The 25,688-nt window shown below is 39.5% G+C and overlaps 1 long non-coding RNA gene across 1 annotated transcript; it reads left to right on the plus strand.

Moving 5' to 3' along the window:
• Positions 1-348: 348 nt before the first annotated feature.
• LOC115430169 (uncharacterized) lies at positions 349-22,593 on the plus strand. Its single transcript, XR_003936892.1, has 3 exons — positions 349-362; positions 2,059-2,060; positions 22,421-22,593. It is a non-coding gene; the product is annotated as an uncharacterized LOC115430169 (long non-coding RNA).
• Positions 22,594-25,688: the final 3,095 nt, after the last annotated feature.

The following is a 25,688-nucleotide window of genomic DNA, read 5'->3' on the forward strand; positions in this document are numbered from 1 at the left end:
TATGTTTTTTGCATTGTACTGTCACGGGAAAAATTATTAGACCATCAAAAGCCATCAAAAATAATGGTTACGCAATCAAGTACTAACTCCTGTGTGTATCATGTGACTTAAACAGACAGAAAAGAAAACATGGAATGCCTAAAAGCTGTTTTTGTCAGTACATTGCCATAGATATTGATGTAAGATCTTAAGTGATTTTGGTTATCATCAAGAAAACCATGGAAAATGGATAGATATCAGCTCTGAAATTAAACTGCTATCATTGTATTTGTCCAAACAAATGTACCTTTAGTTGTACCAGGCATTAAAATCAACAAGAAACTGAAGAAAACAAGGGTGGTCTAATAATTTTTTCCACAACTGTATATGTTGTGTATTGAATTTTAGTCTTTTATTCTGGGCAGGAAGACTAGCAACCACCACCACAATAAACAAATAGCTGTCATTATCTTGTAAAACATATAGCATTATGCAGTTTACAGGATCACTTAAATAATCTGACACCTCCAGAAATCGGATACTGATCAGATTTTTATTGTGCATGTAAACAGGCTCAATGTCTACACTGTATCAGACTTGGATGACATATCAAGTCAACTCAGAGCAGGAAAATGTATCTAAAATGTAACTTAAGTGGGGTGGCTGTTAATTAACCTGAGCAGATAAAGTATGGATATAATATGGAGACAAGCACCAAAAACAGCCACAAGCTGTAAAAGCCTGTTCCTGCTGCTGGGGGGAGGATAAGTGGTCATTTCGCTGTAGATAATACAATATGTTGCAGTGCTCCTCCGTTTCCTTGCCCCGGGCTTTTCCACCACAGCTGCCTGCTCAGACGCTTCCCCTCCTGCTTGTTTGAATGTTGGCTGGACAATTCTGACCCTCTTCCTCCTCCTCCTCCTCCTCCTCCTCCTCCTCCTCCTCCTCTTCCTCCTCCTCTTTTCATCATCCTCTGGCTGGTCAGTGATGGCAGACTGGAAATAGGGGACGAGGACTGTCTTATTATCGCCTCAGCTTCCTCCTGGATCTCCTCCAGGCTGGAGCTGCTTTTGTTTGTCTGGATGCAAGCTGGAAGAAGTCGTCTGTCACCTCCCTTGCTGCATCTGGCTCTCGCTGGCTCTCAATCTCCCCCTTTTACTGTCTTTTTTATGTAAATGTCCCCCTAGTTTCCTTGTTTGCTTGTGCGGGTAAGCTCAAGGAAAGTCCGCTGAGTGCTTTTTGTTTTTTTATGCAGCTATACCTCGATTCACATTCACATCCGATCACATGTTAACACTGGGAGCTGCCCTGTAAAATTAGTCTGTCCCTGTTTTCTACTGGGAGCTGCCCAGCATAGACCAGTTAGAGTGTCAAGGCCTATCTGATTCTCTTTGGTCTCATACTCCTTTGTATCACGGAAAACATTCTCCTCTGTCGTTCTTTTATTCTTTATCTCCTCCTCCTCTCATTGCATCGTCTCTGTCCTGTTTTATCTACTGTCTCGTTTTTCTCTCTCTTGCCTTCCCGTCTGGCTGTTCCTCTTGGTCGCTTCTTTTTCCTCTTTTGTCAATCTTTATAGCATCCCAATCTCTCCGCTGCCTCTTTTTTTTGTTTAGAAAACCTTTCTTCTTAATTGGTTTTGTTGTTATTTTTGCCTGTCTGCCTGTCTGGCTTCTTCTATCCTGTCTGGGTTTTCTGCATGGCTGCTAGGCTGACATGGATCCAGCCCTGTCTTTAAACCATGTTAGTCCTCTTTGCCTCGTGGGCTGGACTCCTACCAGGACACTACACAGATTTATGCTTCACCATGTCTTGATCTTATAGATGGAAGTGCATCATTAAAGCATCGGGACACGGAATGATGAGTTTTACAGTGGAAAAAGTCAACATTCAGGTACAGGGACTAGATGGTGGGAGGAAAGTATCTGCAAAAAAAAGATTTTATATTCAGTTCATTTTTATGATGTTAAAATGAGCTGAAACTGTCAAAGTCCTATTTGTATGGGTCTAGTATTTCCTGTGAATAGAGGTGTAACAATATGAAAATTTCATATCACGGTTATCATTATTATTGCAGAGTTGTTGAAATGTGCTCAAAATGTTCAAAAAGTACCCATACACACACTGAAATAATTTAACCAAGTTGCATTTTGAAAAAAAACTAATAAAATAATAACACAATAATTTATTATGATTATGATTAATAATAATAATAATAATAATAATGGATTAGATTTGATATAGTGCTTTTCTAGACACCCAAAGCGCTTTACACACATTCTCCCTCTGGTGGTGGTAAACTACATCTGTAGCCACAGTTGCCCTGGGGCAGACTGACAGAAGCGTGGCTGCCAATTCGCGCCTACAGCCCCTCCGACCACCACCAAACATTCATTCGCATTCGTACACCAGTGTAAGTGGCACTGGAGGCAAGGAGGGTGAAGTGTCTTGCCCAAGGACACAACGGATTGATTAGGAGAGAGCGGGATTCGAACTGCCAACCCTTTGGTTATTGGATGACCCGCTCTGCCACCTGAGCCATGGCCGCCCCATAACCAAGTTGTATTTTGAAAAAAAAAAAAATAAAATAAAATAACACGCACAATATACTCTCTAGACAGAAACATTCAAATATTAACATGTGAATATCAAACATACAAATGTGCATTAAAGATGGCAGTTTATGGTCATAACAGATATCTGCACTAGGGGTGGGAATTGATAGGATTAGATCAACATCAGTGCCATTGTTGATTCTGCTCACCAGTCCAATTCCTTATCAATTCTCTTATGGATTCCTGAGTGGTTTTTTTTTTTTTTTTTTGAGCGGGAAAAAAAATAGTTGGACATGTCATAGTGGAGCTCGTTTAACCATTTTCCATATCAAGTTTGAGTTGTTTTAGTTTCTTTTTCAGAGAGAGAGAGAAAGAGAGAGGGAGATGCATGGGATGGAGGTATGCGTTCGCTGTCCCATACATCTCTCTCTTTCTCTTATTTTACCACGGTTTATCGTTATATTGTTAATCGTACATCCCTACCTGTGGCCCTATGTTAGCCCTTTAAGCACCAAAGCTGAAATATTCCAACAAGCAACATAACTGAATGAAACAGACAGCTTTTTGAAATCTTGATATTAAAATTGATAAAAAAAAAAAAAACAAACCCTCACCTAAACAGTTAATTTGCAGTGGTTACAAAGTTCATCAGTGATCTAAATCCTGCATGATTCATCCATGTCTTTAATTTCTATGGTAAAAAAAAAAAAATCCTCCTACCTTATTTAGATTGGCAAAAGAAAAACATGGTAGGTGATTTTTGACCTATCACAGAGAAACAAACACAGAGCTTCTGTGATACTTATAATGCTGTGCCAAGTAGCATCTCTCTGATTTGGAGTGATTTTATTTGCTCAGTTTCCTTATCGACATCTGTACATTTTGGGTAGAAATTCAGGAGGCTCATGTCATGATGGGGTATGGATATTCACCGAATAACAAACTTAAATCCTTCAGAAAAGTGACAACTCAAAAGATAAGATGGGTGACATACTTGACAGCTATAGTAAGGAACATTTTTTCCCCCCTTCTTTTAAGAGTTATCTGCAAGTGATGAGCCTGCCCTTGACATCAGAATTGTGGAATAAAGTCAGTAAATTTAAGAAAAAAAACTTTGTGAATACATGTGAATATTCTGCATGACAGACATTCATACAGGGTTAACTTCTGAATCACTGGAGGTTTCCAGGTTATACTAGACTTGTGTCAATATGTATTAAAGGAGCGATATTTTGCTTTCTTAAATGGAATTATATATTTTAAAACATTTCCCTGTGGTCTGCATAAACTGTAAATGCTATGCTTGGGTCTGAATTCTTCATTAATTCAACTCTGCAGGTCCATCTTCAACCCTATTTCTGAATAATGAAACCAGAAAGGTGGTTTTGAGCGCTGGCCCTTTAAATGCAAATGAGCCACTTCACCCCCCACCCCCTCCAGGTTGTTGGCTGTGCTGCTCTGTCCCGTTCAACCAACAACTGAACATTTTAGGAAGTTTGGACATATTTTCAGTTTGGACTACAACCGCTGCTGCTGACAAACAATTATGTAGTACTTGGAGAAATGTTTGTCAGAAGTCTTGACCTTATACAGGGTGGGGAAGCAAAATTTACAATATTTTGAGGCAGGGATTGAAAGACAGTGTATGACCAGTTAGTTTATTGAAAGTCATGAGAATTTATTTGCCACAAGAAAATTGACATAATAGAAAATGTTTTTATTCTATGTGTCCTCCTTCTTTCTCAATAACTGCCTTCACATGCTTCCTGAAACTTGCGCAAGTGTTCCTCAAATATTCGAGTGACAACTTCTCCCATTCTTCTTTAATAGTATCTTCCAGACTTTCTGGTAATAGTTTTGCTCATAGTCATTCTCTTCTTTCCATTATAAACAGTCTTTATGGACACTCCAACTATTTTTGAAATCTCCTTTGGTGTGATGAGTGCATTCAGCAAATCACACACTCTTTGACGTTTGCTTTCCTGATTAGTCATATGGGCAAAAGTTTCTGAAAAGGTATGGATAATAGTGTTAGGTATGATTATGACATCAATATATGTTTGGTTTCAAAACAATTGACGTAGTGCCTGCTGAGAAAAAACAACTAAATGTTCATTGTAAATTTTGCTTCCCCACCCTGTATGTGCAAATGTTGTGATGTAACTAGTTATAGACGTAACAAATTAAGCAGGAATTAATCCCCTGGATTTTTGTCAAAATGAATATAAAGATAGCTTTGCAGCACCTGGAGGGTTCAAATTCAAACTTTTTGAACTATTAGGATCCAAATACACAAATAAATGTACCAAATAGAGATGTCCCGATCTGATCTAAAGATTGGTATCAGCTGCCGATCTGGCATTTTTTAGAAGATCGAATTGGATTTAGTCACGAGATTGGGATGATCCGGGCCTGGTTCTGGAGGGGGGGTGGTGGTGGTGGTGGTTAAACAAACATCCTGCCCCCTCAAATTAAAGCTCCTGAGGCAGAGGAAAGGAAAATTAGCTGCACATCACTGGGAGGCTTAGAGGAATTAGTAAAGCGTCTGTAAGTTTCACTTTCACTCTGCGCGCACTCATTCAGAGGTACATGCAGTAGTGATGTGCAAGTTGGGGTTTTTTTCAACCCATGGGGCTTTTGTGGAAGTGTTTGACCCGACCCAACCGCAAATAAGATGACATTCTTTTGACACACCCCGACTCGACCCATAAGTAACTGGTCCATGCATCAGTAACGTATGGTACTGAACGCACCCCCATATAATACCTGGAGGGACCTGTCCATATGCAACAACAGTGGCAAACATACGGTCCATGGGCCAAAACCAGGGCCAAAGGTTTTAATTTGGGCCACAGTAAGAATTTGGAAAGTGCATAAGTTCTACTAAAGTTATTAAGAGTCAAAGGTGTCATACTTATTTTGGCTCAGGTTCCACATTCAGCCCAGTTGTGATCTCAAGTAAAATAATAGTATAATAACCCCTAAATAATGAGAAATAATAATAAGAAATTTAAATCAAAATTTCTGTGTAAAAAATCGGTTTCGGATCGGTATCAGATCTGTATCGGCAAAACTAATCCTAAAAAAAATCAGATCAGATCAGAAGCGAAAAAAAATCAAGATCAGTACATCACTAGTACCAAAGACTAATTAAAGTGGGTTTATCAAGATATGACCCCTTTAAATCCCTGTTTACATTGCAGTAGTTTTACCTGTTGACATCTGATAATGTGTGATAATTGCCATAACTGTCTGTAGTCATGGCTATAATGCTTAACATATTACCACACACGCAGATCCTATGCTAAGATTAGTCTCATATGAATCGACATGTCTTCAATTTGGGATGATTGTTTTTTGTTTTTCTCGCATCTTTATGAATGCTGCAGTGGCAATTATGTGATAAATAATCAACATTTTGAGTATATATCACTGCACGTCATGGACACCCATTCACAGAAAGAGCAAAAACAAGAAAATAATGAGATGGCTCCACATGGCAGTGTATGTAATCAGCAATTTCCGATCTTTCAACAGTCTCTGCAGTTACTATAATAATAGGGAACCTTGATTTCATGTCCAAAGGATAATTTAATAACCACTCAGGAGCTGATTAAGGCAAACCGGTGTCAGTTTGAGGCCTTATTCCTTAAAGCACAGGATCTACAGGTACTAAATCTGCAGGAGGGGAATTAGCAGCTGTATAAAGAAAGATATAAAGCAGGCTCACGGAAAAGAGCATACGAGACCAGTCGATCATTAGCTGAACGAAGTCTGACGAAACAGACGATCTGATTTGCTTTTAGCAGACTGCCCCTGATTAATTGAGAACTGAGGCGGTGTCTTATGTTGGTGAGTAGTAAACAAAACCTCACTGCTGTTCTTCTTTGGCAGGGCTTGGCTGCTGATCAAAGCTGTTGATTTATTCACTGCATTTAGCTGTAGTTCCTTAAAAGAGCCGCTGTTGTGTTGAAGATAAAGTACTCGAAGGACTGTATCAGTTTTATCAGTCATCAAAGGTAATGAGGTACGATAATAATGAAGCATCCAACATTTTGTCTTATTGGCTTTCTCTTGTGTTTTTTTTTCTTTCTCTTTTCATCCTTTCTTGTCTCCATGACTCCAAGTTAGTGCCTGTCTCTTTTGTCACACTTTTATCATCTCTTATCCTTATTCTGTTTCTGTCTCTGACATGCACACTCTTTTGTCTCCTGCTCTGATTCATTCTCTGACTCACTCCCTCAGGCCCTAAACCATGTTGTGTGCATGGAGACAAAAGCGTGCGCTGCATCCTCATCAGCAGCCAACAGCCTCCTCATACCAACAAAACTTATCAGCTTCTGCGGCCGTCCTTGGGGAATAAGTGAATATGTTATTAATACGCTTATGCTTTACCCTCGAGGTTTTGTTGACTCTCGCATGGAGGCCAGTTGAGTTGGAGATGGCGCTTGATGATTTGCTGCCTGTGAAGAGTGAAGATGTACGAGGTCAGGTGTGTTCAAGGACAACTCTGGATTCCAATGTCTAGCAGAGGTGGGAATGGAAAACACTATTTTACAAATAAAAAAGAACCACCAACTTTGATGTTGTAACACAGTAGCCTTAAAGTACCTTTTTTTTTTACAAGATAAAAAAATGAAATAAAAATTCAATAACAGTTTTTAGGCAAAATTAACACCGGTAAATTGGAGATATGACTTACTTTCGCCTTTGCTTGTGACTGAATTGACTTCAACGCTTTTCCAAATGAACATGAAGAGAACATCAGGCTCCTCCACAGACCTAAATGATGGCTTATAAAGAGCATATGTGTATGAGCGTTGAGGAGGATCAGCAGTACATCACAGTCGGGCTAATGGAACACTACACTCTTGAAGGGTCCTCAGCTTTGTGTCATCCATCACTGCTACTCATCCATCCACAGAGGATTCTGGGTAGACCTGGGACCAGCCAGACTTGTGAAGTGCTGGGGCCTTTTCTGCTTGATCTGAAATGAGGACAGATTAGGATCAGGACTGGAGGAGAAGTGTAGTCTAATGTTATACTTTAGATATTAACAACCTTGAGAACACATGCAATTATGAGTTTAATTAAATTGAGCTGAGGTACTGGACAACACGCAGTCGATCACACTGGGTCACCTCTGTATGGCTGACAAGCACCATTGAACAGTGTAGTGTTTGCATGTTGGCTCATTTTAGATTACTGTCACCATGTGATGAGGACATCTGCATGGCAATCAGTAGATGCCTCTAAGCCTTCATTGATTACCAATAGAGCGCCGCGATGTAACAGGTTTAAATCTGATCACTGTAGACTGATGGTGTTTGTTCACAGGATTGCCCCTGTTTGCTGTAATTTCCAATTATGCAGAAAAAATGACAACAGCACAAGGCGATTACCACTGATTTCAGCGTCACTGCTGCACATTAACTAGCTGATGTGTTTACCCAGCAGTCAGGTGCATTGATGTGTAATGATTTGCTGTTCTTTGTGAATGTAGACTGTGCATTTTCAGTCTTCTGTTGAACCAGTCAAGTCAGTCTCATTGATTTGTAGTCCTGTCATGTGTCCTTCAGATGTGTTTTTGAGTTCTTGAAGTAACCGTTAGCATCATAGCATAAGTGCCCAAGTCATATTTTTGGCCAAATTGTGATTTCTGCGCATTTTTACTCTCCTAATAATGCTAATTTATTTTTTTATCATTGGGTATGACCTGAAAAAATATGACTTAGGGAAATATGCTGTGAGTTAGAAATCATATTCTTTATTTATTACCTGTTTTATCACCTGTTTTTTTTTTTTTTTTTACTCCAATTGTGATTAGGAAACATCTTTCTTGATATATAGTCTATATTTAGGACAGAGGGGAGAGAGCCGCAGGAAGAGGATGTGTTTTTTCCCAACGATAGTTTTTTCCCTCTGGTTTCTACCTGCTGAAACTTTAACAGTTGTTCCCTGCATTGATTTATGAAACTGGGGCACGACCATGTACAGCTGAAAAGATCAGACCAAACTGTGCCGCATCCTCTTGCATGTCAACTGGTGTAAAAGTTTATTGACGCAGTAGAAGTGCTGAGGTACAGAAAAAGTAAAACTTGAACAACAACTAAATGTGAACATGTCTTGCCCCTGCTGCGACGGTTGTCAAAGGTGTTGTGAAAGCCTGACAGGTCACATTTGGGTGCACGGTGAAACCTAACAAGGCAGAACTGGTGAACCTCCGAACAGACTGGCTCCCATTTTTGTTTCAGCTGCGAGCGACAGGTGAAAAATCTTGCTCAGAGTCAACAGATTGCAGCAGGTGTCTGGCTGTGGATGGATGAGCGTTTATGCGCTCATCGCTGATTACCCAGGAGAGCATGAGAGAGGAGTCAACAGAGGGCAGAGAGGGGGAGGAGAGGAAATCAGGCTCATGTCCTTCGTTATATATGGATGTTGTTGGAGAGGGACACGGGGACATGAGAGCACTGCGGAGTGTTACAGTCGAACTGTATGTGAGCTGAAATGCAAGAATATAATTTTATTTCTTCTTTTTTACAATTTTTTTCATCATTATTTTTTTATTTTGAAAAAATCCCGACAGCACTATTGTCTCACAGCAAGAAGGTCCTGGGTTCAATTCCAAGTTTGCATGTTCTCTCCATGTTTGCGTGGGTTCTCTCCGGTTCCTCCCACCATCCAAAAACATGCTCTAATAGGTTAATTGGTTAATCTAAATTGCCCATAGGTGTGAATGGGACAATGATTGGGTGTTCGTCTTTATATGTCAGCCCTGTGGTGAACTGACCACTCATCCAGGGTGTACCCCGCCGTCGCCCATAGGTAGCTGGGATAGCCTCCAGCCCCTTCGGCGACCCTAGTGAGGATAAAGCAGGTTCAGAAGATGAGTGAATGAATGAAAATGTCATGACTCGAGGGCCACTTCCATGTCCTTTCTCAGGCTTTTGACTGTGTTTTTCTGTCTTCATCAGCATTAGTGGTTTGCACAGTTGCCATGGAGTTGCTCTCACAGTGAGTGTCTGCCTGTTCTTAAAGACAAGGAAGTGTTTATTTTCTACTGCTGAAGATTATGTAGAGTTAAAGAAAAAGCCTGTAAAAGGGACCTTAATTTCAGGCGGTAAGAAACACAAAGGCTGGATCACACTGACAGTTTTGGTATATTTTAATGGTGCAAAATTTGACACTGCTGTGTTTTCATCAGAGGAAAGAACAGAGGCAACAAACAATGTGTAATCAGTCTATATTTCTTGTAAATTTTTATTGAATGACAGCTTGACATGAGATTTGAGTCTATTGGCTTTTGCCTGCAAGAAGATGCACACAGAACTTCATTCTACTAGGATCTTAAAGCTGCGTATGACTTTCTTCACCAATTTTTTTAATCAAATCTGTAGAACCCGAGTCATAGCCTAAGTATCACAAATCTGTAAGTCTTTCCGTGATTACGCACCTGAATCTCTTTCCTCACGGTATCGAAGTGTACTCCACCATAAACAGTCCATTTGTTTACAAACAGAACTGGTAGGTCACTCGGGCATTTTTAGAAATTTGTCTCGACGTGCATTGTGGGAAGTGGAGCTTCAAGCATTATGGCCACAAACAGGGAAACAGCTTCATTGCCTCTTGCTACTGGAGCTGTTTGGAGCTCCACTTTCAACAAATTGCGTCGCGATAAATTTCCAAAAATGCCCATCTCTGTAAACAAATGGACGGATGATTAAGTACACTTCAAAATTGTTCATCATGAGGGAAGAGATTCCGGTGCGTACTCACAGAAAGACTTACAGATTCATTATACTTAGGCTGTGATTCGGGTTTTACAGATTTGATAAAAAATTGATGATCACCAAATTTTTTTTTCTCCATAATTTTACCTAAACTTACAGTCAGGTCCATTAGTAAATTGAAAGTACAAAGGCCTACAAACAATCAGCAACTGAAGGCAGATGTAGTAAAGACCTGACAAAGCATCTCCAGGTAAGATACTCAACATTTGGTGATGTCCATGGGTTCCAGACTGGTACCAGTGGACCTGACAGTATGTGCCAGCTCAGTTAAATACATTACCTTTATTTAATTTAGATTTAAGAAGACAGAAAGTAAATAGTGCTTTTTCCAGCTTTGAAAACAAAAACACTTCCCTCCCTCTGTCTTTGCTGGATTGTTTCAGTCTGACCTTTCTTGTCAAACGTATCACCCTGTATCACTGCCTGTTCTGAGCTCCATGTACCTCTAACATTCTCACTTTTATTTCTGTCTCTATAAGAGTGTCATTCCTGTCACAGTGCAGTGACCTTGGATTCATGGCTGCACAAAACAGTTAATTGTCTATAAATAACCCGAATGGCAACAAGGCCGGAGTGAATGGAGAGAGGGGATGCCTCTTTTCTCTCTCTGAAGTGTTCCTTCCTTGGACTTTGACACTTTTATTTACTTTCCTCCATATGTGAAATCACAGTCTGCACCGCTTGGTCCATAGGGTTGCACTGATACATTCCCCCCAATTGATGGTTTTCATCCTCTGTCAGCAGACATGGGTCGTAGAGAGATACAAGTGAGAATGGTCTTCTTGATTTACAGAAGAATACTCATAGAGAAGCATCCTTGTGCTGTCTCTATGGCAACTGCAGAGTGTGCTGCTGCCAATCACAGTGTGAGTAGGTAATGGTTTTAGCTAATCTAGGTATAACAAAAAACCTGTTGGGTTCTTTATTAGGAAACAGCATGTAAATCTACATCATAGAACTCCACTGAACTGTTTCAACCTTGCGTGTTGTTCTTCAGTATGCGTTCTGCTTTGCGCTCCCTTCAACATTACACTGTTTATATTGTCAGTTCATTATGCACCCTTTTGTATTTATTTTATGTAGTCTGTTCAGCTTTATATCCATTCTGCAGTGTTTGATGTACACAGCGCGGCTATCCCATTACATTCCTACTGCACTGAAAACAATTTCCCTGGTCGTATTGGAGTACAAATTGGGCTCCGCTCTGTTCTCCGGCAGACATATTTTTGGCTGTGATGTGCAAAGTAAAATCAATTGTCTGTCTTTTCTGCAATTTGTTATTCCACTGTGGATTTTTATGCACAAATGGTTCAGTACTAAAGAGAGATTATAGTCTCAAATTGTGCTGGAGTTAGGATTATTGACAAAATTTATATATTGCTTTTTGATTAGAATGGCCCATTTTCACATGTCCTCCCCATCAACATAAAACTGTTTCTAAAGGCTTGTTTGTAAATGTGCTGAAATACAGAAAATATGAAGAATATGAGGCAGCGCACTTGTTCTGTACATAAATACATCCTGGTTTTGATTTCTCACACAGTCTGACATGCTGATAACCCTGATGACAACCAGCCTCAGAAGATATTTAAGCTATCAGATATGGTTTTCATGAACGGGAATAGTAATAAAACATAGAATAACACACAGCATGAATTGCACACAAACAAAAAGGGTATATGGTAATAAAAAAATAAAAAAAAAAAGTAAAAATCATGTAGGACATAAGACAACTAATCATGCTACAAAATAAAAGATTAATTTTCATGTTTTTCAAAAATCATATAAAAATATCAATACCCATGTTTGTCTCAACTACACAATCTTTGTTACTGGTAATTTTTTATTAATGTTTACGTCATGTTGTCTAGTCACGACTGTGGATATTTCTTAAGACCTAACAACAACATATTATAATCTTTTTTAGGCTAAAGGGGGCATATTGTTCTGATTTTTGATTAGTTAATGAAGGTCTCACATGTCTCCAGAATGTGTATGCTAAGCTTCAGCTCAAAATATTGCGCGTCATTCATCATATCTTGTCTGTAACTTGGCGGTTTCACTGTCTTTTGCTTTAAAAACAAATAAAATGCTGCTAACTGTGCCCCGATCCTGTCGGTGCCATGGACACCATTGTGTGGACAACTCGTTATGGTGTCATGATGGTTTGGGTGGTTCTTGTCAGTCTTGTGGTCTTAGCGGACTATCTCAGTTAAAGTTGTGGCAATTCACAGAAACCCAAATCCAATCCAATCCAACTTTATTTATAAAACACCTTAAACCAACCACAGTGGACCAAAATGCTATACAGAAGACTAAAAGCACAATACATAAAATGAATAAAAGCATTAAGAAACAATAAAATCAAATAAATAAAACAAGTTAAAATAAAAAACAGAAACAAAATGTGAGGGAAAAAGCCAAGGAGAACAGGTGGGTTTTAAGAAGAGATTTAAAAACAGGCAACAAGGAGGTCTGTCTGATATACAGAGACAGGTTGTTTCACAATCTGGGACCAGCAGCAGTAAAAGCCTGATGTCCTCGAAGCTTACAGGTTGTTCTCAGCACCATCAAGAGCAGCTGATCTTAGAGAGCGAGTCGGTGTTTAAGTGTGAAAGAGCTCAGAGAGGTAGGGTGGTGTAAGACCATGGAGGGATTTAAAAACAAATACAATGATCTTAATCTGGATTCTAAAATGGACAGGCAGCCAATGCAGCGACGCTAAAACCAGAGAAATGTGCTCATATTTACGAGTGCCAGTTAAAAGATGTTTAATAAATGAGGAAAATATATTTTGGAACAATATATTTCCCTTTAAATCATTTCTCACAATAGCTGAGGGCAAGTTTGTATCAAATGTTACTCAAACAGGAGTTAAATGTTTGTATAATTTCTGAAATTGAGTTCAAAAGACGTGTTCATGTTCACTCTATTGAGAGAACATGTCACCTCATAAAACACAGAATATTATCTGTCTTTTCTCTACATCACCTGAACGGCAGCAGATTTCTTCCAGCCCCTGTCACTTTTCAGTCTGTCAGTAGGGATGACACTGACACTGTGGTAGTGTATGTAAAGGCCTGAGACACCGCTGTTGATTGGAAATGTCACTTCCATTCCCCACTGCCTTGTTTTATTTGTCCAGTCAACTCTTGTCTCCGCCTTCTCGTCATGTGGTGTCAGCGTGAGCTCATCATAACTGTTGCTGAGTGGCACAATTATTTTTCCATTTTGGCTATTGATCTTTTTCTTTATTAAGTCAAGTCAAATGGATTATCCATCAGATTAAGTCAAAATATTGTGTGTGAGGTTCATTCAGATATCTCCTCCTGGAATCCTTTATTTGATCTCACCGCTCTCCCTCCAGAGAGCAGGGAGTCTAAAATAATTTCAGATAGCGTTTTGGCGGCTCTTGGATACATGGTATCCGTCGTGATCTAATCTGCAGAGCAGCGTGCTGTCAGTCAACAGAGGACTCAACGCAGAGGCTCCCAGAGGCAAACATCAACATCCAATGCAGGGGTTTCGCTTTTTTGGAGAATAGATATCATTGATAAAATCAAAGTTATCTGTTGAGGAAATCTCACACACACACACACACACACACACACACACACACACACACACACACACACACACACACACACGCTTTTAGATTCTTGAGGAGGTGGATAAGATGCATGGAATAAAAAAAAAAAGCTATCTGGAAATCTTGTTGAAGTGCTCATATTTATGTTTGTTATTGCTTTTGTGTGCTGCTTTGCACTTCTTGTAGACAACATGTCAGTCAAATAATGTAAGTTGTAGATGTAGGTGTGAAGAGGTGGCAGCAGATAATTATGTGCAGCTTATGGAGACTAATTTATAACAGCAGGTGATGGTGATGCTCACAATCTAGGTCACATAAATAAAGTCTGATAATATAATTATAACAACAACAGGCTGAGGCACAAGTTTATTGTTGGAAAACAGGAGGTGTATGCTACATGCATGTTTATGTTCGCATCAAAAGACAGATATGCTATTATTCTAAGAGAGAGAAGACGATACACTAAATTCAGTTTGACACAAAAAACTGTTTGTCGCAATCCTGCACACAAGAAAGCGCACATTTATAGGTGATAAATGACCCTTTTGTACAGCTAAGAGTCACAAATACATTCATGTATGTGCCATAAAACATGTAACTATACATTAGGCTTACAATGTGCACACATATTTGACTTCCAGTAAATGGTGCTAGCAGAGAAGGTATATTAATTTATGCAATGTACTGTAAAAACACTTGTCATGTGTAGTAGGCACATCAACCTAATGGCGAGCATAATGACACAGCCATCATACTGACTGACAACACTGCACACTGACCTGGGCTAGACACATGGACTAATAAATAACTATTACTGCATATACTCTATACTGCCTACTCAACTTATTACAAAGGGTTAAAATAGCCTAGAAATAATGAGATTGTATTACACAGTCACACTTGATCTCATAGTAAACACAGTAAGATCACACAAATGAGTTGTGCAGCTGGTTAGAAGTTACTTACTGTTGAAGAGAAATTATTCTTAGCATAGATGTCAAACCATAAGACTAATACACCTTGGTTAAAATGTAATTCATTATCATTGCATTTATTAACTATTCCACTAAAAAGTCATATGTGTGCTGTGGGGTGGGCCCCCTAGGGGAGATGAGAAGGCTTGCCAGGGGCGGCATGGGATCAATCCTGGGTGTTTTTTTTTTTTTTTTTTTTTTCAGGTTAGAACATGTAGCAGGTGGAACTAATGTTTTAGTGTTGGAGCACCCTGGACTCATTTTAGGGACGTACAACCAACCAATCTACTGCCATAGTGATCTAGCACTAGACAAAGAGTTTAGGTTTGGAGAATGGACAAGGATTTTAATAGAAAAGAAAAATGTGCAGTGTTTCTGTTTTTGCACCGTTTGTACAGTTTGCACTTTAAGGTTCTGAGATGTGCTATCTAAATGGGCTCATTGCAGCCACTGATATTGTTAAAATGTTCATTTTTTGTTACCAAAATTTGTTTGTTGCTCTAAAAAAAAGTAACTTTATTGTCATAGTTGTAGGATAATTGTGCATTTCCTATTTGTATTTGGAAAAATATTGTCTCAGGGAGTAGTCTTGTTTAGTTTATTTGTACTGCTCAAGCAAAAATCTAAGTTATTTTTAATTTGCACAAGTTATTCAATGAAAAGCAAAAAGTATTGCTATGATATTGATGTTTCTTTCAATAGAAGTTATAATTGCACCACTGTTACAATGTTGTTGGGGTTGAGGGGGGCCCAGAGATTTTTCATCCTCCAAAGGGGGGCCAACAGAAAAAGATTGAGAACCACTGTTTTAGGGGCTGTTAGGTTTAGCTCCCTTTCCTTGAATGCCTTTAAAAGTACTAATTGAAAAATTGTATTCTGCACAAAAAAGTGAGGCTAAGATAATGAAGTTGTGATACCAAACATAAGAGTTGCATAAAGTCCAATTAGCTATTAAATTCACATCCTTAGTTAATCACTGACTTTAAAGCCAACTACCAGAGCATAATATTTCACCACTATTTTCATGTAAGAAGTAACACGTAGGCGAAGAAATAAGATCTTCAGCAGAACGGGAATGCATGCCCTTTTGTGTGAAACATTACTGTAGGAGTAATTCTGGTATTATTCCTGATTAAGCATGAAACTGCCCTAATGACCTGACACGTTTGTCAGCTGCAGCCAGTAAATAGCACAGCTGTCCACACGCTTTAGCTTACACTGCAGTCTCTCATTGCTGAACATGCTTTGCTGTCTCCCTCTATCCTACTTCTGTGGGCAGGTCTGAGACACTTGGGATCTCCAGATCTTGCACCATTGACCTCTACGTGATGGTCAGTGTCTGCAAAACAAAGCTCTGGTTCAGTTTAAGTTGTCCCTCTGAGTGTAGGATCCAGTTGGCCTACAACTGCATTTTGGGGGTAAGAATGCGAGGACTGGGTGGACCTCGTTGAGGGGACATTTCTGGGGTGGCCGGCATAGATGGAAATAGGAATGGACAGACTCCTTACACAGCACTTTATATACTGCGCCCCTGCTTCCACTCGTACCCTCTGACTATCCTCAAGGACAAAATGAAGTGTGCAGTATAGAAACACCTCACTCCCCATTCCATCAGATCAATGGTTGTCATTCTACCGGTCACTCCCACCGTAGGAACATAAAGAGTTTTTGTTCAAGGGCCTGTGTCCATTTAGCATTTAGACAGAATTGTGCTAGCAAGTGTGTGGGAGAACTTTGTCTAAGCATTTGTGCAGGGAAAGAAAAAAAGGTGGCAACATATCCCCGCTCTAAACGCCATGTTATATAGACCTAGTGGTGTAGTCCAGGGTATGCAGCATATACCTACTTATTTTTCAGTCATCATTGTGTATACCCACTTCTAAATCCCCCTAATGTGCACCATTCAGTAGTATGTGAGCCAAATTGCCCATGTTTTCTCCTCGGATGGTGAAGCCGTGACCCGCCCTACTCTGTCTCTAATTGGCTAGTATTCGCTGCCTTCACTGATTAGATTGGTTAACTTTAGGCATGAGGACTGATGAGCCAATCAGAGGCAGAGTAGGGCGGGTCATGCAGAGGAAAATATTGCTAACTAGCACTGTCCTCAACAGGGACGTGATTGGATGCCTCAGGTGCCAGTGCCACCCCAGTTGACTGACAGGTCACTGCACGTTTCATTGAAAGATGCATGATTATTACCTCTGCCAAGGAGGTTATGTTTTTGCTGGCGTTGGTTTGTTTGTCTGTGTGTCTGTCTGTTGTGCCAGATAACTCAAAAAATTATGAACGGATTTGGATGAAAATTTCAGGAAATGTTGATACTGGCACAAGGAACAAATGATTAAATTTTGGTGGTGATTGGGGGTGGGGGGGTGGGGCACTGATCTGCCTTGGTGGAGGTCTGCACTCTGATTGCTTTTCTAATTGGAAATGTGAACCAGAAAGGCAGAATAAACATCCTTGAAGTGAGTGACACATATCGAGAGAACGTACTTTCATGGAATACATAATTCTGAGGTAAGTTTAAGGTGGTTTCCAAATGAGTCACTGTTTTAAACTACTGGACATATGACTGCACATTTAGAGGAGAAGATTTTGTCGTCAATAGTTAAACTCTGTGAGTAGGCTAACATTATGAAAAGCTAACGTTGTGAAAGGCTAACGTTATCCTATGTTTGCCTCATGTTGAATATGTTTACATTCATGCAGCTGCTTGTGTGACCAGTAATACCTACAAACTGCTCCTGATCAAGTCATTATTACCTCCGCCAAGGAGGTTATGTTTTTGCCAGGGTTTGTTTGTCTGTCTGTTTGTTTGTTTGTTTGTTTGTCTGTCCGTTCGTGTGCAACATAACTCAAAAAGTTATGGACAGATTTGGATGAAATTTTCAGGGTTTGTTGGAAGTGGGATAAGGAAGAAATGATTAAATTTTGGTGGTGATCGGGGGTGGGGGGGCCCACAGGGGGGGCCACTGATCAGCCTTGGTGGAGGTCTGCGCTCTCCAAGTGCTTCTAGTTTAAAATGTTATTATGTTAAGTTATTTGATGATGAGAATGGGGGTGGGATTAAATCATTTTTTCTTCTTCCCACTCCTTTTTGTGTATAGATGAATGGTTTGGGAATTTTGAATTTGCGTGTACTCTGTAAATGCTTGAAATAAACAAATTTATGAATGAATGAATGATAATTTTATGATAGTGAGCAAATACGACTGATGGATTTTTATGTAAACTAAATAGAGTAGTATGATGTGTCACTATTTCTAAAACAAGGCATTTTTCTGGACTACTTAAAAAAAACAAAGGCAAAATTTGAGCGTATACCCATTTCTCCAGGGACCACTCCACCACTGTATAGAACTCATTCAAGAACTACTTGTATTAACAAATTTGCTCATATATGCCAAATACAAGTGATTTAGGCAAACAGGTCAAAGGTGAGGTGAGGTTCAAGGCTTTCAATGGATGTGTTAGCAGCTCTAAAAAAAGACAGCCGACACTTGAAATGTTTATGTCAGCCATTATATTCTGGTAGAAACAAATAGATAGAGCTGTCTTTGCTAACCTTGAAGTATACAAGACCATCTCCCGTAACCATGGCAACACAGCATACGACAAACATGGAGAATGGTCTGATCAGAAGGATCAGAAAATGTTGATGTCGAGATGAAATGACTTCATTTTACTCTTAACCGGACTTAAAGATGAAACTGAATAAATAATGACCCCTAACAGTATCTTAGGTTGAAAGTGTTTTACAGAAGCTACAGGTAATTTTCCTTTCATTTAAAGCTGTACGTTTCACAAACAGACGGGAGCACGCTGCATGGATGGGAGCAGGGTATTCGCTTTCATTTATTTTATTTTCTTTGTTGTACATTTATAGGCATACTAAGGGAATAAATTGAGCTGCACTGCATTATGTTACAGCCGTCCATAGTGTTAAAGGATGGGGTCCCTAATGCCCAGGCCATCTTCACCTTTTTTTTGATTATCATTGACTGTTTATATCCCCTGCCTACTGGAGATGTGCTTATATATGTGTCAAATAAAGAAGCCTTATGGGGATGTACATTAGGGAAAAGAACACATGGGCCTCATAATGAAACACTTGATGGAAAAGCGGGTGGGTCTTAATGCAGCTGTCTCAGAATAACAAGCATCAAATGGGCTTAATGTGTTGTCAGATTGTAGAGGAGGAAAGGATCATGAAAGGAATGTCAACTTTTCAATGAATCCTCATTTAATAAAGGATTATTACATTTTTGCTCAATCTGTTCAGCACCAGTGACCTTGGAACAGTTGAATGAACAAATACTGTATTTGTTCAGTGATATAATCTTCTTCTCACAAACAATCTGGTGTTGCACACTGCGCTTTAGCAACCCCTGCAATCACCCTTCCCATATTTTTCCTGTGAGCTTTCTCCAGAGTTGATATTGATGCTCACGTCCATTTATTTGCTCATTTGGAGGCAATTACGGCTGATGCCATTTGTCAGAATGCAGGCGTGTGCGTTTCAGTGAGCACGCTGCTGATTTGCACTGCTGTCTGTCAGAGTAATTAAACCACAACAAGAGGTGGAGCACCTGATTGATTTCTTTCGCCCCTTTTGTGTAGAAAATGGCTCAAATGGAATACACTGCCATGTCACTAACACTCACATGAGGACAGTTAACACACACTCATGCACACACATACACATACACACACATAGCAGCTGCTCAGTGACCAGTCGGCTGCTATCACAATGCCGAGCCATTAGCGGCTCTCGAGGTGATGGATTGTTGAAATCCCAAAGACAAGAAAATCAGAAAATCTGCTCAAATGTGTGAAAGCATTTAGGCACTAGAAAGCTTCACCACTACAAGCATCTGAAACAGGCTGCTACATCAGCACTGCAGCGCTAGTTTTTTCTTGTTCTTGTTTCTTTTCCATCACCTAAGTGTGAACACAAGCTCCATCCTTTCTTTGCCCCTATAAGCTGTCCATAGTGTCTGCCTGGCTTCATTTTTGGTGAATTTGAACCACTGCTAGGCAGTCACTAGGGAACCAATTACTATTTCAGAGATTGCCTGGTTTCATCTATTTTTTATGGGAGGTGCAGCGTGGAAGGGCGCTCTCATACTAAAGCCCTCTTGTAGTCCTCCCAGTCCATCCATTTAGACTTGGCCTTGCATCAAGAGTACCACTCTTCACGAGACTGGTACAAGTAATAAGACTGGTGTGATCCCATGAAGTACCAAAGTGGCGTTGCCATGCTCAGTGGTTTGTCAGATACCAAAGATTTCTTGCTTGATCTCTGGTTGCCTCTTTGCTTTCCTTCTGCTAGCAGTTTAAGGTTTCATATTATGTCTCTTTGTTTCTTTTCTGCATTGGTTGTCTAGCAACTGAAGTGCGGGGTTTTGTTTTTTTGTTTTGTTTTTCATTTTTACTGCATGTTGCATTGAAAATAGGCACAGACAAATCCTTGAGTGTACGCCTACCTAATGCTGAAGCAATTCCTTGATTAAGACTGATCAAGCAATTTACACTGTTGTCCATAAAGTTGCAATAATTATTTTTTCAGCCACATTCTGCTTTTTATTCCCATTTATACACATCAGTAATCACCTTTGATCTGGTACAATGATTACTTACTCAGTCCCAGCTACACTTTATGTATCAGGAATGAATCACATTGTCACAATTATTTCATGAGAAGAAGTAAAAATACTTTATTCCAGTTTTAAAGGCAACAGTGTAATATGTCAATGAAGTTTGGAGATGTGGGGTACTGTGTCCATAATTGTGCCATTAGACCTTTGAGGAGACATAAGTCACTTTTACACAGAGATCGCGGAAAAAAGGTGAGATGGTGATCCCACCTTTTTTCTACCATTGACCGACTGACCAAGAAAAAGGAGTAACAGAGGTGAGACAGGCTGGACTTTTACACAGCCAACCTGTGTTCTGGAATCAAAGGGCCGGTGCTGCAGTGTATGGTGTGTATAACTTCCATGTTGGAAATACCCAGAGCATAGCAATGTTGCTAACCTCTCCAGAGTCTGCCCTTCTTTCACCGTTCCACAAATGTTACCATGGATAGAGTCCTCAGCCTGAAGTGACAACAACTCGTGGATCTGAGCGTCTCCTCAGTTCGACATCTTTCTGGTCGTGTTGACATGTTTGTTTACTGTACACAGCCCATGCTCATTTTTAAATCCCCCCGGCACAGGGGTCGCACATATGTCATCAAAATGACACACCTTGGTTGTGGAACAAGGTGTTCCTTTTACATAGCGTTCCAGAATAAAGGTGAAATATTTCCAGAACAGAAGTGCGGTGTAAAAGGGGCTATAGATAAAGACTAACATTTTAGTACTACAGTTTCACTTTAATAAAGCTCATTCTGAATTGCTAAAAGAGCTACAGAGCTGAGTTTCCCCATGACATTTACATGATTCAAGCTCACATGTTAATAAATATGTCACTGATTTATAGTTGGTGGGGGTCATACACCAATATTTGATTCTAGGGTTAGGGTTAGGTTAGGGTAATCAAGGGATAGCAGAGTAAAATACTGATATTAACCATGTGCTTGTTTTAATTTACCACATAAGTTTTTAGCAGAAAGGTATTGTTAACTGTGGAATCAAGTGTAGTATTCACAGTGTGTGGACAGAAACACTAAGTGTGTAATTCACTCTGTCTCTCTCTACGAAGCTCCTCCAAAGCCATCTAACATCAGGCAACTGTTTTAGTCGTGCCCTAATTTTTCCCAGTATGAAACACTTTATGACTCGAGTTTTGATGAGTGCGCTATAATTAATGATGATACTTAATATGTTTTCATTATGCCAAAAAATGTGTAAATCAGAAGAGTGCCTCTTTATTTGATTTATCTAATTAAACTGGAGCACTTTTATGAAGAAAATAAGCCACATTAGTATTACTGATGTAAGGATTTGCTGCTTTGTGGAAATTTAATTTGTTTGTTTCAGACATAATGTCTCCAAGCCACAGAATTTATTCAACTCTGTTTCTTTTCATAAATTCCTTTTGTACGTGTTTTATTAAAATGTTTTTATTGTATTTGGCTTAATTTTGTGTCATGAAGTAGGTGGTGCAACTTCATACACGTAAATCCACCTGTAAACTTTGTGAGAGGGACTGCTGTTACATTTAAAGATTTCAGACTAAAGGATTAAACATACATTGCTAACCCTACAAACATACTGATCCGCAAACATAATAATAAAAAAATTGCATCTTTTAACATAATAATCCCACAAATGTAATTACTTTCCCCCAAATGTAATAACAGTCGCCTACCACAAACGTAATACCCCATTTTCCCACAGTGTGCTCCTACCCTCTCCATTGTTATCATAATCATATCCAGACATTTTATTTACATGGTTCAAACACAGGCTTCTATTATACTTAATGAGAATAAATAATTGTCCAGTTCATACTGAAGCTTTTATAACAAAACCTTTACAACATTTTTGCCCATTTGGTTTTGTTTCTCCACTTGTATTTGTAATTAAGCACCTATTAATCTGGGATTAGTACCATGTGATGTAACTGCAACTTTGATCATTCTTAAAAGGCAAGTATCTAAAGGACAAGAATTAATGGGAAGAAAAAGAAAGATGAATGAATATTCATGCATGCATTACTTAAATGTATGTGATGTACTAATATATTACATTTATGGGAAGGTATTACAATTTTGGAAACTGAAGATTTAAATGTAATAAATCCCCACAAATGTAATAATTATTATGTTTGTGGGATTATTATGTTAAAAGCTGCAATTTTTTATTATATTTGCAGTTTATTACATTTGTGGGGTTAATATTAAAAAATAATAAAGTATATGCAAAGGTGTGTCTGTCAGAGAATGCAAAGAAAAATGCTATACATAGTGTACAGGATAGTCTTTACTTTAATCCTGTACTGCAGGAGATTGTACCACCATTAGGTACAGAAGTGTATTGGGTGTATATGTAATGCTTGACTTATACAGTACAATGAAATACAGCACACGAACAGCACCACGCAGCAAACTGGAAACTAATGCCCAACAAGGGAAGGGGAAGAAACACATGTCAGCAAAATGTTAATGTTGTTCCTCATTACTGCTGTGCCGTTGGAAATGGCACATGAAATAAACCATCTCCTTCTATTGTCACTGCATTACAGCTGGAGATCCATGTTGCAGAGTACACGGAGGGTGGAGGGCGTTGGATGGGCGGGGTGTTGAGTTATAGGAACGATCTGCCGGTGCCATAGGTGTGCTCAAGGCTTGTGTCCCTCTGCTATATATTTCTGCCTCTTTCATCACAGCTCTGTGTGTGCACCTCATACATGTAAAGCAGCTTTTTGATGGAGTGGGGGGCAAAGTGGAAAAAGACTGTCAGAGGAGAAGATGAGTGGGGGGGAGTCAGGGATGCAGAGAGAGGGGAAATGGAAAGATTGTCTTCATTTATCTGCAGTTCTTCTGAATGTTGACTGAGTATGTACACTCATTTTCATCAACACCCTGTTTAGCATTCACATTTGCACCCGTTTACACCTGGGATCTGTCCGGGTCAACCATTTTTTCCTCCTGTTGGACCACTGAGTAACTCACTGGAGTAACTGGAGGTTAAACGCTATGCGGGGGCACCTTGACAATATTAATTAAGAAAGCAAGTAGTTTATTATGCACTTGACCTGCCCACATTTTCCACAGTAATGTTTATGTCACAGAGCACATTGTGTAAACTGCAGACTTATGCTCCCCCAGGCCTCAAAATCTGTTTAACTCAAACATTACCGGTGAAAGTTACTCGATCTTCTGGCATGTTTAGTCTTTTTTAATAACCTAGATCATACGTTTGGAGCTTTTTATGTTGCCATGGCTACTAACCTTCAGATGTTTGCACTTATTTTGGCATGATTGCCTAGACTGTATATTAGCGGTCCATCCGAAATTCCATACTGTGCATCTTTGTGTGTTGTGGACTCCTCAGGGTGTGAATACATGTTACTTGCTGAAAACTCCCTCACCAGCTGGGGGCACGTAACCTTGGTAACCGGCCCATCTCGCCTCTCCTCATATGTGTGTAATACTACGGGTGGTACTGCATGTACTGGCATCTGTGTGATGCTACAGACTATGCTGATGTGTATGTGTGTATATTACTGATTGTCCTGGTGTCTGTATATTACTACTGGCTTCCTTCTCCTTCTGTCATGTAGCCATGACTGCATTGCATTATGGGATATTTATGCGGGCAAAATGTCCAGAGGCTGCATACTGTAATATTATAGTATGTAATTCACATACTTCATATTATGGCTCCAGACGTACTAAAATTCTTAACAGTAGAATTAGCATGTTAGAATTTTGGAAACCACCGAGGTCAAGTGTGTGATTATGAGTTTTTTCCTTCCTGTATACATTTGTGGCGAAATTGGATTCTTGCTTATAGGAACATACTGGTTAAAACTCACTCTCCTTCAAGTCAGTAGTGAGTCATATTTAGACTTGGTGAATAAAAATGTAAAGATTCAGTCTTGTAAAAAGAATCATCATTTGTTAATCAGGTTTGCTCTCTTTTTAGTCGTGGGATAAATGGATGTACTTGTGAACTGCTATTCTGAATGAGTGTTGTCAGAATCTGAGTCAGGTATTCTACTCGGTGACCTTTTTCTTTTAGTGTACTGCCAGTCAGCTTTGATATTGCAGTTGTTGTGAGTGAACGGTTTGGCACTTGAAAGAAGCACTGTCTTTATTGGATTAATTTTTAAGCCAAACATTCATTGTTAATCAAATCACGGCAGTAAGTCTCACAAAGGCTCCAGCTGAGTGCTTTGAATCAACTATGAAAAAATTGAATTTGCTAAAATGTATAAAATAAAAGGTTCCCAGTCTTATGTTTGTTTTTAGCATGTCAGTTATTTGACAAGTGCAACAAAGGTCAGCTGCACAGGACGTTGAACTTGCTGTGCTGTAGCGTGTCTGGTTCTGTGGACTGTAGTTATATTAAAGACTATTGGATTATCGTTGTGTGTACATTTAAACCTTGAGTGTGTTTGATCATGAAGGTGACATATTTTATTCAACAAGACTTTTCAGGTTGGTTGTTGCTATTCAGTTACATATTGTCAAAGTCAAAGTAAAATGCTGATGTTTATACACACAGAACAAAGGTGATAAATCAGATATTTTGGATGAACTTTAGACCCTGTCCATACGAAGGCGGTTTTGGTCGTATCCGCAAAAGTTTTGTATCGGATAGGCCTTTCGTCCACATGAAATGGGTGTTTTCAGTCACTGAAACTGCAACTTTTTGAAACTGGGTCCCAGAATGGATACATTTGAAAACTCTGGTTTTGCGTCTTCATCTGTATGACCAAAGCGCAACTTTTCTAAAACGATGATGTCATCGCCCCACCTCTCTAAACTTTCACTTCAGAAGCAAGATGCCACTTCACAACAACAACAACAGTGGCGGACTACAGAGTAGTGCTCATGCTACAACAGCTGTTTAGCTTATTGGAAATATTGAATCCAAATCTTCGGCTACTCTTTCATTACAATGAGCAACAAACAACCACAGCTAACAATTTTCACTACAGGCTCTTGGACTTACCATGGAGAGGAGCAACCAGGAGGAAATAGTGGCTCAGACCCAGTAGAACCAAGCAAGCTTTATGGGCATGCCCTACATCTTCTTCTCGGTTTTTTGTGAGAGCATTACAGTGCCACATATAGGCCTGGCATTTGTACTACACCATTTTCAGTGGTTTTCAGTGGTTTTGTGTG

Source organism: Sphaeramia orbicularis, chromosome 12 (genome assembly GCF_902148855.1).
Source record: "Sphaeramia orbicularis chromosome 12, fSphaOr1.1, whole genome shotgun sequence".
In the NCBI taxonomy this organism is placed as follows: domain Eukaryota; kingdom Metazoa; phylum Chordata; class Actinopteri; order Kurtiformes; family Apogonidae; genus Sphaeramia; species Sphaeramia orbicularis.